The following is a 13,204-nucleotide window of genomic DNA, read 5'->3' as shown; positions in this document are numbered from 1 at the left end:
GAGAGAGGGAGATTCCTATGTCCTATATGAAGAAATCTTCCAAATAATCATGTTCATTAGATTAAACACTCATCTCCTCAAACACTTTAATAATAATGATGGTCATAGGTTTGCTAAATTTTGGATGATTCCCTAACTTATGCCTAAATTTTGAATTTTAGGTCAAGTTGTTAAAAAGGGATCATCACAGTTGTCAACTAAGACTATAAATATTATCAAAAGTTGTCTTAGAGGGCCAAATAAGAGTAGGATAGTATCTAGTGGTGGAAATGGCCTATTCATGGTCCAAATAACTTCCATTTTTTAATTTAGATTCATGATGATTAGTTTCATAAATGTTAAACTGTCAAAATACCAAAATTGTCAATGTTGCAAAAGTTGTAAAATGACAATTTTGTAACTTTGTAACTTTCTTGTCTAGGAAGTTGCAAAAGAGGTAACAGTTGACAAGTTGGTTGTCAACAAGCCTAGCATGGTTTAGTTAGTTTCCAAATGATATTATAAAGCACCCCAAATCAAATTTTAGGTTTGGGAAATTTTGGAGAGTACAGATGCAAGTTTGATTAATAAGGAAATGCTAATGATTTCTTGAAAAAGCAAAGGATTTGATGAAAATAGTGTCAATCTAGGTTTTTTAAATTTTGATCAAGTTTCTTCATTCTTAAAATTTATTATTTCACTAGTGTTAGTCTTTTAAAAATATTTTTGGTTCTTTCAATAACTATTTTTGTGAACTGCCTGTTCATTGGCTAGAATTGGGCAGACTTCACAAAATGGTGTCTACCAACATTTCCCACAGTTGGAAACTTCTAAAACTCTAATAAATGTTAGTAGAAACCCTATACATTTTATCATAGAAATAATGGAGAAATAAAACAAATTTCTTTGTTTTTCCTTGGAAGACCTAGGCAAGACTAGGCAGTTCTCATCTAGAAATTAAAATAGGCCAGGATGATAAATTGCAAGGGTAATCCATTTTGAATGGTTGATGAATTGGGTGGTGAGAGCACATGGATAAGGTGATATGGTTGCAAGGAGAAGTGATCCAAGTCATAGGTGATTATGGGTTAGGGCATTTGGTGAACCTTAGAAGGACAAGACCTTAGAAATCTTAAAGGTCTCTAAAAAGGGTATGCAAAAAAAAAATTAGTTGGGAGCCTCATTAAGGAAAATTTGGTGTAAAAAAAGTTCTAGTCTAGTAGGAGGGCTAACCAAGGGCTATTAGGCCTAGAATGGATATCTCTTGTTTTGGAGAGATCGAGTCAAAGTTATTGAATGAAACTTTAAAGATGGATGGAATATTATCCAATACACCCTAGGAAGATCCTCCAACCCTTTGAAGAAAGATAAATTATAGTGGAGGCCTAAAAGTAGTTTTATATAAGTAAAGCAAGCCTTAAATTGGTAGGTTGGTCTATTTGCAAGTTGTCTCCTAGTGTTTATAGACAATCTTATGTGTATGTAGAGAATATTTAAGATCCAAGGAGTGTGCATCATCTACAAAATCACAAATTTTTCCTATCAAATTGTATCAAAGAAAACTTGATTTTTGGAGTTATAAGTGTATGTCTGACTTTGAGATAGATTCCTCAATGGTATCCATCATGGTAAAAAGTACAAAGTTAGGAAAGAAGGTTCAAGAATAGGATGATGAAAACCTAGAGTTGAAGGTAAAGATAGAAGCCTTGGAATAAATTCTTGAGGAAGCAACCATTAAGATTGAAATAGTGACTATCAAGGTCACTAAGCAAGAAGAATATGAAAGGATCAAGAAAAAGTAGAAGCATCAGGTGTCTAATGAGGATGAGACACCCACCCCTAATTTTCAATTAACTTAGGAGTCATTCCTTAGAGAAATCAGGGCACTAAACCAAAAATACTTAGAAGGGGTGCCACTATTTAGTGGAAATTTGGATGTTGATCATGTCATAGAATGGTTGGAAGGTATGGAAAACTATTTTGAGTGTGAGAATGTGACAAAAGCACATAAGATCAACGCAGAAAAAGAAAGAATGAGAGGAGTAGCTCTCACATGGTGGGAATTCACTCAAGATGAAAGGGTGAAAGAGGGCAAGAAACCATTTTCAAACTAGAAGAGTATGGTGAATCAGATTTGACAAACCTATCTTCCTAAATAATTTGAGGTACAGTTGGACACAAAGAGGAAGAATCTCAAACAAAGAGATAATGATGTGACAAGTTGCACTAAGGAGTTTTAGAAACTTTTCCTAAGATCCAAAGTGCAAGAAGATGAAATCATTAAAGTTGCAAGATATATTAATGGCTTGAGGTGGAATATCCAAGAGGATATTTAGTTATGGATTCCTAGTACAGTGCAAAAGTATTACCAACTAGCAGTCAAAATAGTAAAGAAATGGAAGAAGAAGCAAGACTTTAGTAATAGGAATAGAGGCAAAGGAAGAGAGTAGAGTAATGAGAGAGGAAATTTTAGTGGTGGAAGATGTCAATTAAATAGGCCCTAATGGGATAAAAAGTCAAGTGAACAAAGTGGCTCAAGTAGTCGAAGGGGTGGTTTTAATCAAAGGGCCTGAAGTAGTGGTTGTTCAAGCAGTACATCTAGCAGCCAAGGTAGAGTTCCCTCATATTTTTCCACAATGAAGTGTTACAATTGTAACCAACTAGGGTATCGATCATATAGATTTTTAGAAAAGAATTGTACCTCAGAAGAGAGGAAAGTGGTCTATGCCCAAGAAGAAAGTTGTAACAAAAAAACAACTGATCACCCATTGGATTCAAAAGAGGGTGAAAACTTAATGTTTAGGAGGACACTCATTAGGGAGACCATGAAGGAGCATCCAAGAAAAAGGAGAGCCCTATTTAGGGTCAAATGCAAGGTACAAAAATGGTATTTAAATTCATCATTGATTCAAGATCTACGGATAACATAGTTTCAGAAGGGAAAGTTGAAAAACTAAAGCTAAATAGACTTTCTCATGCCAATCCTTATAGAGTCACATGGTTAAATAGGGGTCAACATGTAATGGTAAAAAAGTAAGCATGGGTTGATGTTAATATTGGTAGGTATAAAGATAAGGTTCTTTGTGATATACTGCCAAAAAATGCATGCCCTTTCCTTTTAGGGAGGCCATGGCAATATGATAGAGAAGCCCAATATGATGGAATGAAAAATGCTTACAAATTTAAGAAGGGAAAGGAGTCTTATAACATTCAATCCTTTCTATATGAAGAAGGTACATAGCTAGTGGGACCTAATGTCCTAATGGTAGGTGAAAAATAATTCCTAAACACTATGATAGAAGGAGAGGGTATAGGTATGCCATCCTTGTAAAGACACATAATGAACAAAGCACAATCAGATCCAAGTTGCTAAGGAGGTACATAAACTATTGGATCAGTTTGAAGATATCGTGAGTGAGGAGAGGCCTACCTCATTTTCACCTAAGAGATTTATTAGCCATTAGACAGATTTCATCCCTAGAGTAGCTTTGCCTAATAAGGAAGCATATAAGATGACACCTAGTAAACATGAAGAGATAGCCAAGCAAGTGGAAGAGTTGTTAGAAGATAGGTTGATAAGAAAGAGTGTGAGCCTACATGTCGTTCCAACTATCCTCATAGCAAAGAAGAGAGTGTTAATATATATACTCTAGTAATATAACTAAGAGGGAGTGGGGGGAGGTGGGGTGGGAGGTGTGTTGGGGGAGGGGGGCGTGGGCAGGGTGTGGGTGAATCAATTATCCAACTATTATCACAATTATGAATTTTAAACAAACTTAACCATATGATAAATATAATTAGAAACCACAACAAGATACTCATGCACAATAACACTAGATATATTAACTAGGGAAACCCTTGATCAAAGGGAAAACCCTGGTGAGGATGGTATCCACAAGATGATGTACTGATATAAATATTCCTTTGTTAGAGGATGGACCATATTAGGAGTCTATAACAACATTCAATACATATCAATCCCTGTTAGGAGACTTTGAATCCATGTGAGGAAATTCCAACCTTGTTAGGAGTTGTGGAATACATCTAGACCCACTACCCAAACAACTTCAAGGGAAAGACCAATGAACCCACTGTCCAAATGATCTCTATATTATTTCTTACAGAATAATAGAAATGAATAGTACTTACTTCCTCTATCCCATCAACCAAACCTCTTCTCCTTCTAATCTTATAACCAGATCACAAAACTCGCATCCAATAATCCCTTTGATCACTTATTCACATTAAGTACAGTAAAAGCATAGATCTGTGTCACCGTTTGTGATACAAAAACCTATTTTGGTCAAATCTCATTTCTCTATCAAAACTCAATTTTAAAAAAAAAACTAAAAATACCCTTTTATAGATTTCAAATTCAATATCATCATTATATAAATTTTTGAGTGGTTTGATTAGTTATAATATGTTATAATCTAAAAATATTATAAGTCAATATTTCAACATTTCAAAAGATGCTCTCTCAAAAAATTAAAAAAAGAAGTAAATCATATCAAAAAAATAAAAAAAATATATTTATCACTAGAGGAGAGAATCCTCTTCATGAATATGTAATTTTTTTTCAAGAAGGTATAGATTTGATAGGGAAGTTTTGACGAGAGGGAAAAACTGTTGGATTCTAACAAGGTCAAACTTGAGTATTTATAACAAAGAAAATATACATCAAAAATAATTATTTCATTTTTTGTGCACTAGCTATACATGTCATCTATAAAATATTTTCAAATCATAACAAAAAAAAATGATTTGCACATACTTGTTTGATGGGAACTACATCCTATATTTTTTACAGTTAAAAAAGGGACTTCAAAATAAAATAAAATGAATAAATTCTTAGTCAAAAAAATAATTAAAATTATAGGCATAAAATTCATACAATTCTACACATTTCATCACTTTACATCATCTTCATATTTTAAACACAAATACCATTTTTTTTGTCATTAATGTTGAACTGTCATATTTTGATATCACTTTTCTTTATAAAAGGTGACACAGGTTTGTGCTTTTAACCAGTAAAAAATTTACTTATTTTCTCACTTCTCACTTCATACAATGATCACAACACATTACAAACAAGGAAACCTTCTTTCCTTTATACCATATCTTCAAAATAATTCATTGAGTTAGCCTTAAGGCTTTTGATTAGAATAATATAAAAACTAATTACAATAGGTTCATCATGAATTGTTCAACATAGATAAAAAGAGATTTATAGATTAATATACTTTAAGTCTACATGATCACCACTATACAGGAAATATAGAGTAGTCAACCCATTTAAACCACTTGGAAATATAGCTAAATGGTATAAGATTTACAATCCTTATCAAAAAAATTATATAAGGTTGATTATCAAATTCAAAACATGATATTCATTTTTAGCTGGGCCCCATCCATCATTAGAATATAGTGCTTGCAAGAAATCTAGATCAAACAATTCATCATTCCATCTTGCTAAATCATAGTAATTAGTCATCTTAGTCTCATCACCATCAGTAATATTTGGAGCAAGCTACTGGGTACTAGTTAAAATATGCAAACCCTCCATCATTCTTATAATTTGTTGAATATCATTTGGGTCCCTCATATATTTTAATTGATCAAGATACTAGAAATCCTTGACCTCATCTTTATGAATAAGTAACATACCATCCCTGACCAACATAATGAACTGGACTATAGAAATTTCTAGAGAAAGTGACACTTGAGACATAATGGAAAAATGTGTGAGTTTATGAGTAAATTCATTAAGTCCTCTATCCTTCTGCTGAAAACCCTCTTCATTTGTCACTTTCCAAAGGAACCATAAGATCTCACATGTAAGAATAGACCAATAACAGTTAAGCTTAGAATCAAAAGCTTCAACATATCCAACTAAAATTTCACTCCGGGAAAGACCTAGTTTTGAGTTCCATACAATAGGATTACCCAAAAAAAAATGACCAGATCATTATAGTGAAAAAAAACATGTTCAAAAGATTCAACTACATCAAAAACTTTGTAATGTCTAGGAATGAGACCTAAAGACTCCAAATTAGATCCTAAATCAAGTTTTTTAAGTAACAAAAGCCATCTAAAACATAATTTTTTGGCTTCCACTTTTGACTTCATCAAGTACTGAAAAAAGAAAGATCAATCAGTAAAAGAGGAACACAATCCCCACCCTTGGATCACTCTTTGAAATATTTCAAGATTGGAAACAAGCATATTATATATCTATTTTGTTATTACTTCATTAATCATGATTTTGTCACTCCATGTCATGTGTTTGCCAAAATTGTTAGAATCAATAGCCTTTGAGAAATTGCATGTACCAAGTGCCTTGAAAATTAGTGTATAGGTTTTATTTTGAGTCTATGTGATACCATATCTAGTTATAATTTCATCCCAATTACCCATCCAATTGTTAATCTTTAAGTTACTAATTAAAGACACAGCCAACACATTCCAATGTTTTGCTAAGAAACTTTGTGTGAGTGCCAAAGGTTTACCTTTTAAATACAATCCCCAACAAATTGATCTATATGAGACAACATAAGATGGAGAAGAACCAATATCTATTCTAGCGAGTAAGAATATCCTTGAATGAGTCTGAGCCTTCCAAAGGGTAGAAAAAACATTAGAACAAAAAACCTTCATTTTAAAATCATCTAATAGTATATCACAGAATGGAATGTTCATCCAACTTTTACCTTTGGAGATGATAGAACATTTAATGTCATTTCCAATTAGAACTTTCCAAGGTTCATTACCATATATGGCCTTAAGAATCCACTTAGAAGTAAGAACACTAACATGATTCTTTAAGTCCTTCACCCTAGTCCACCATAATGTTTGGGTTTACAACAATATTTCCAATTCACACAATGTCTTTTTTTTTTCCTCATCCCATCAAACCACAGAAAATCTCTCAAGATTTTTTCAATTTTATCTATTTGATAATTAGTCATCAACCAAGTAGAAGCAAAGTAGACATGATGAGATGACAAAAATTTCTACATAACTTGAACCCTCCTTGCCAAGGAGAGATAGTTAGTTTACCATTTAATACATTTCTTTTGTATTTTATCAAAGACCCACTCCCACATAACTTTAGTAGAAGGATTGACAAAAAATGGGATACCAAGGTACCTAACAATATCATTAGGGCCTTTCCATTTCCAAGACATAAACTATAACCAATTAGGAGGAGAGTCAGACAAACCTAGAACTAAGGATTTATGAGGAGCAACTTTGGCACCTGAGGCTTAACAAAAAAAGTCAAGTCTATCCAAGGTGTTATGAAATTTCATCTCCTCAAGTTCCAAGAACAATGCAGTGTCATCAACAAACTAAGAATTTAGTAAAGTCTCATTAATAGGAAGGAGGAGATATTTAATAGGAGGACCAAGTGAGGGAGCTCTAAGAAAATAAAATAGAGCATCAACAACAATCACAAAAAGGGAGGGGCAATGGGACAACCATATCTAATTGATCTCCCAAGAGGAATAGGGCTAGTAAGATTTCCATTCACATTTATGACAATTGAAGAATCTTTAAACAACACCTTTATCTAGAACTAAAAAAATATTTAGGAAATCCAAAAGCTTGTAACATCCCAATAAAAAAAAGTCATTCAATTTTATCATAGAATTTTTCAAAATCAAGTAAGATCATAGCCACATTTAGATTTCTCTTCATATCCCAATGCATTGTTTCCCAACTTGTTATTAAATTTTCCAATATATACTTACCCTTAATGAAACCTATCTATGTAACTAAGATAAACCTTATTGAGAAATTTCTCAATTATTTAAGATATAAACTTTGTAATAATCTTATAAGAGATATTCAATAATGTTATTGGCCTCTAGTTCTTGATTTCAGCTTTGTCACCATTCTCTAGAACCAATTTGATCATGCCTTTATTAAGGCTTCTACCCGAGGATCCTCTAATGAATGAGTCTTCATAGAGTGCCAACAAATCACTAGCTATCCAATTGCTATTAGCTTTTTAGAACTTAGTGAGAATACCATCATACCCTAGTGATTTTTCATTGGCTAAGGAGTTAATAGCCCATTTAACTTCTTCTAGAGAAATATGATTACTTAATCTACTACTATCTTCTTTTAAAACTTTTTTGGGAATCAGTTGTAGAAACTTTTCAAGTGCCTCATAATTAGCATCAGACATCTTAGATCAAAAAAGTTGAATAATCAAATAAGGCTGACTACATTGTATATGGATCTAAAGACTTTACACCATTAATGAGAATATGCTCAATGAATTCCATTTTAGACTTAGCCTTGATAATATTAAAGAAGTATTTAGATCCCTTGTCTCCTTCCAGACTCCAATTCAGTTTGGATCTAACTCTTTGACCTTGGATCTTATAGTTTTGAATCTTCCTTAAGGATTTTTCAGTCTTAATCAAAGTAGCTTCTAACTAGAGATCCTGAACTCTGATCTAAAGGTCTTTCTCTTCAAAATTGAGATTAGCCTATGCCCTAGATTCTTCTTCATTTAAATCCATTCTTTTTTTTACCACTGATCTGAAAGATTTTTTTCCATACATCAACTAGTTCTTCCTACATTTCTCTTGGTTGAATATCACCACTAATCATCTTATAAAGAATAGTGAGCCATTAGGGTGCACCAATTATATCCAATTCTTTGAGAAGAGAATAATTAAGTTTAAAGGGCTTGTTAGTATTCACCCAAAATCTAGAATCCCATTTTCCAAACCAATCTTTGCAGAGATAAGGGAATGATCAAAGAGAGAAGCAAGAGTAACTAAGATAGGTGAGTTTCTAGGCTTAGAATAAAAATAGAGAAGAGTAGAATTTCCATAAATTCTATCAAGCCTACAATAAACCCTTTGAGATCGCATCTAATTATTGCACCAAGTGTACCAAATATCCTAAAAATTAGATTTTCTTTTTTCTAAAGGATCTAAAACATTAAATTTCCTCTTAAGTTTGTTCCAAAAGAATAACTCATTGTCTTTCCAACTGAAGGATTTACCTCCTATTTTATCCTCTCTATGCTCCACCATATTAAAGTCACTAATAAAGATCCACTAGGTATTAGGAAAATTAGATATAGCCCATTCCCATAGTGTTGCTCCTCTCCTTGTCATAGGGTGTTATGGATCACAAGGAGAGTCTCCTCTGTGTATAATATAATCAACCCAATTAGGTCCCACAAGAAAAGCAACTCCACCCCTCCCTCTTTCATGGTTGGAGTAGAATGTAGTGGCTTGATCCCAAACCATTTCTAGGATAGTGTCAGCCTAAAATCCAACTACTTTAATCTCTTGTAAACATATGAAATGCTTTTGTATAATATTATTGCACCATCTTCTTACAATGTATTTTCTATCATTCATCTCCAAACCTCTAACATTCCAGCTATGGACATTGATCATGTTCATGATTTTTAGAATTTTTCTTATCATTGTTATAAATTATGTTAAAGCAATCAATGATATCTCCCTATTTACTTTTATAACCATTAGAATTGGTTAAGATCTGGTTATCATTTCCCTTTCTTTTATTGCTCCTTTTATTGGTGAATTCAAAAAAAGGGGGCTTAGTTCTATTTTTGTTTGGAGAAATTTTGATCCCTGAAGAATTTGATCCATTCAATTGCATATTCTCATCATTTAGAAAGTAATTGGCAATCTTAACCAGCTCTACCTTCTTAGCTAGAGAATTTAGAGGAAGTTTTTGAGCATTAAGTTTGGAGGGGGTTTCAACCAATGGAATTTGATCAATGCTATTGATTTGACAAATAATAAATTTTATCTAATTAGAGGTACTCGAGATGATCTTAGAACTAGGGATGGGATCATTAGGAGTTAACTCATATCATAAAGATGGTTGGCAATAGTGGAAAATTCCTTTTCTTAAAAAAAATGAGAAACTTTATTTTTATCAATCTCCATAGGCTTATCCATCCCCATAGTACTATCAGAATAACCTGAGGATGGTGTTGAGGGTTTCTCTATTCTAGAACTACTAGAACTAGATGATTTTTTATTATTATCTTTAGAATTCTCAAAGTTAGTTGTTTGAGGTCTAGATAAATCTAGAAATTCCTTTCTTGCCCCAGATTACCAAGTCAAGAGACGTTCCATGAAAAAAATTCAAAATCAATAGTAAGAAAAATATTATCAAGGAATATAATTCCAAGTTTAAGAGAAACCAAAACCATAGCATTTAAATATAGAAGGGTAGTCTTAGATTGTTCTAATTGAAAAATTGAGCCAATAAGCTTCAATAACAAGTGAATGAAAGGTCAAAATTCAACATTCAAATTCTCAATTTCTACCCAATATGACGAAGCCCTAGAAGAAACTTCTTCTACATTTGTAGTTGGTAACTATGGGAAGGCTCTAAATAAAGATTTACCCACATTCCAAAATTTCTTGTTAATAATTCTTTCTTGCATACTATGAACCTTAACAAAAACAAAAAAGAGCCCTTTTTGAACCATTCTATAGAGTGAAACATCAACCCTAAGTATCTTACCCCAAACATTTATAATCAACTCATCAAAAAAAAATTCAAGAAGATAAGAACCTTTTATCCAAACAAGCAAAGAAAATTGCAATATTTTTAAATCAGGATTGTACTATTCTAGTAGCTCTTATCATATCATCATCCGGTAGGAGAGAAAGGGTCCTCAATTCATGGGGTGAGAGCTTACCTTCCTCCTTTCCTCTACCAACACCAAACTCAACATTTCCTCTATCCTTGAGTCTATCTCCATTGGCTAGGGGTCTATCATCTCAGCTCCCATTTGTAGCAATTTTGCCAATCTTATGAGAAAAGAAAGTCTATGTCAGGAAAGAAGTTTTAGGTTCCTCCACAATTGCCTTGTATGTGTATATGAGCAATGTTAGTATGCTAATAGAAACTAAATTTAAATAAAGCTTCTACAAACTAAACAAAATTCATAAACTTCAAGATAGACTAAGATGAACTCTCAATTGAGAATATGAGCCATTAATGGACTCTCTCAATGAGAAGCTCTCTTGTTGAGTGGCTTTGTCTAAATAGATAGGATGTATGCTCAAGCTTATGCTTCAAAAAGGGCTTCAAATGGAGTTGGAATTTGGGTGTGAGTGTATGGTTTTGATGTAAAATGGCTTCTCAAAATGGCATTATGACTTTACTTCATGGATTGTGTTATTTTGCAAAGGGGAAGGATCCAATTTATAGGCAAGAGGCTTGAGGGATAAAATCTTCATAAAGACCCTCATAATGACTTGTAAGAGCAATAAAAGGGCTCGGAAGAGTCATTTATGGCCTAGTGGGCTTCATAAAGTTTTATGGTTGAGATATTTTGAGGGTGATGAGAGAAATTTCGACTTGGACTTGATTAGGAAGGTTTTAAGCTTGCTTAGGCTTGTGCAAATGATTAGAGGATGGATTAGGATGGTTTAGGATTAGCTTAGGGATAGGCAAGTGGATGGCATTTAATGAGGGTGGGTGAAGGAGGAGATATTTGTTAACTTTGGCTTGGGTTAGTAATTCTTAATCCATGTTTAGGGAATGTGACAAGGTTAGGAGGGGATTATGATTAGGTTTAAAGACATCTTCTAGAAGAGTCTAGACTTTGGATGAGGATGAAGACTTTTTAGAAGACTCTAGAACTTCTTAGGATGAGGATAAATTAGATTTTTAGTAAATAAATAAAGTTTTATTTATTTCAAGGGTTTGGGTTGAGGAGATATTTATTAAAACTTTTTTAATAAACATGAGGATTAATATTTAATCTTAATTAAATATTTTGAGTTGGGATTAGGGGTAGGAAATGATGGGATTAGCCTTTAATTAAAATTAAAGAAGGATTAGAAGATTTTGGAAGAGGTTAGTGGTCTTAAGGAAATTGGCCAAGTTTTGGGCAAAAAATAATTTTTTTATTTATTTTGGGTTTTTTGGTCAATTTATTAATTAAATAATTAATAAATAATTAATAAATAAGGAAATAATGTTTAAATAAGATTTAAACATTTTTGGGAGGGATTCCTTAATTAAATGTTTTTAATTAAGATAAAGGAATTTAATGGCATAAAAATAAATAAATAAATTAAATAATTAATTAATTAATAAATGATGATGTCATTAAGAATTTTTCAGAAAATAAAAATACTTTATTTTCTAAAGGATTTTTGGTCAATTTATTAATTAAATAATTAATAAATAAGGAAATAATGTTTAAATAAGATTTAAACATTTTTGGGAGGGATTCCTTAAATATTTTTAATTAAGATAAAGGGATTTAATGGCATAAAAATTAATTAATTAATTAATAATTAATTAATTAATAAATGATGATGTCATCAGGACTTTTTCAGAAAATAAAAATACTTTATTTTCTAAAGGTTTTTAGGTGTCTACATTTTGCCCCTCTTTGATGTGATGCCACAAGTGGCATGGCATCAAAGATAAGAAAATAAGATGCCCAAGGCTAGAGCAGAAGAGGAGAGAATGGACTGCAAGATGCCCCCTCAAGAAGGCAGCGGGGAGAGAAAGTGAGGCTCGACGACTTCTTGAAAAGTACAAGAAATTAAGATGAGCTAAGACACAGGGTTGGCAAAGAGAATGGGCTGAATTAGCTCAAACTCTCACTACGAGAGGATGATAAAGGGAAATCAGGGGCACAAGACGAAACAAGCTTAAGACTTTTGGGAAGGTGGAGGATGAAGGAGCGGAGCGCTATAAAAAGGAATCCAGTATAGGGAGATGGATGAGGGGATTATAAAGCTGATGCAATAGGATTTCAAAGAGTCAGATTGGTGGAAGATGGGTTTCGGAGATCCCTAGGACTAGGATTGTGGATCTCGAAAGATGAGGCTTAGTGGATTGATTTGATTGGTGGATCCCTAAGACTAGGATTGTGGATCCCTAAAGCTAAGAGTGATGAGTGATTCAAAGAGATACTGATGCATAAGGTGGGGTAGGAGAGACAAATGCTGGATATGGATGGGGCTAATGGAGATGAAGGAAAACCATTGAAGCTTTTTGAGCGGGGGGGATACTTCAAAGAGAAGTACCACCACGTAGTTGAGCACTAGATTTGCTATAGGACTGTTGGTTAATTAGCAAGGTTACCAAGAACATCAAGGCCTTTTCACCAACCGTCCAGAGGACTGATGAACTGACTCAAAAAAAACATGCAAGGATTGCCTCAGCATCACACATGAATCCTAGAGGA

This window comes from Cupressus sempervirens, chromosome 8 (assembly GCF_028749045.1).
Source record: "Cupressus sempervirens isolate cs-2001-9-10 chromosome 8, ASM2874904v1, whole genome shotgun sequence".
NCBI classification, from domain to species: domain Eukaryota; kingdom Viridiplantae; phylum Streptophyta; class Pinopsida; order Cupressales; family Cupressaceae; genus Cupressus; species Cupressus sempervirens.
The sequence above is the reverse complement of the archived record's forward strand: the minus strand, read 5'-3'. Positions refer to the sequence as shown.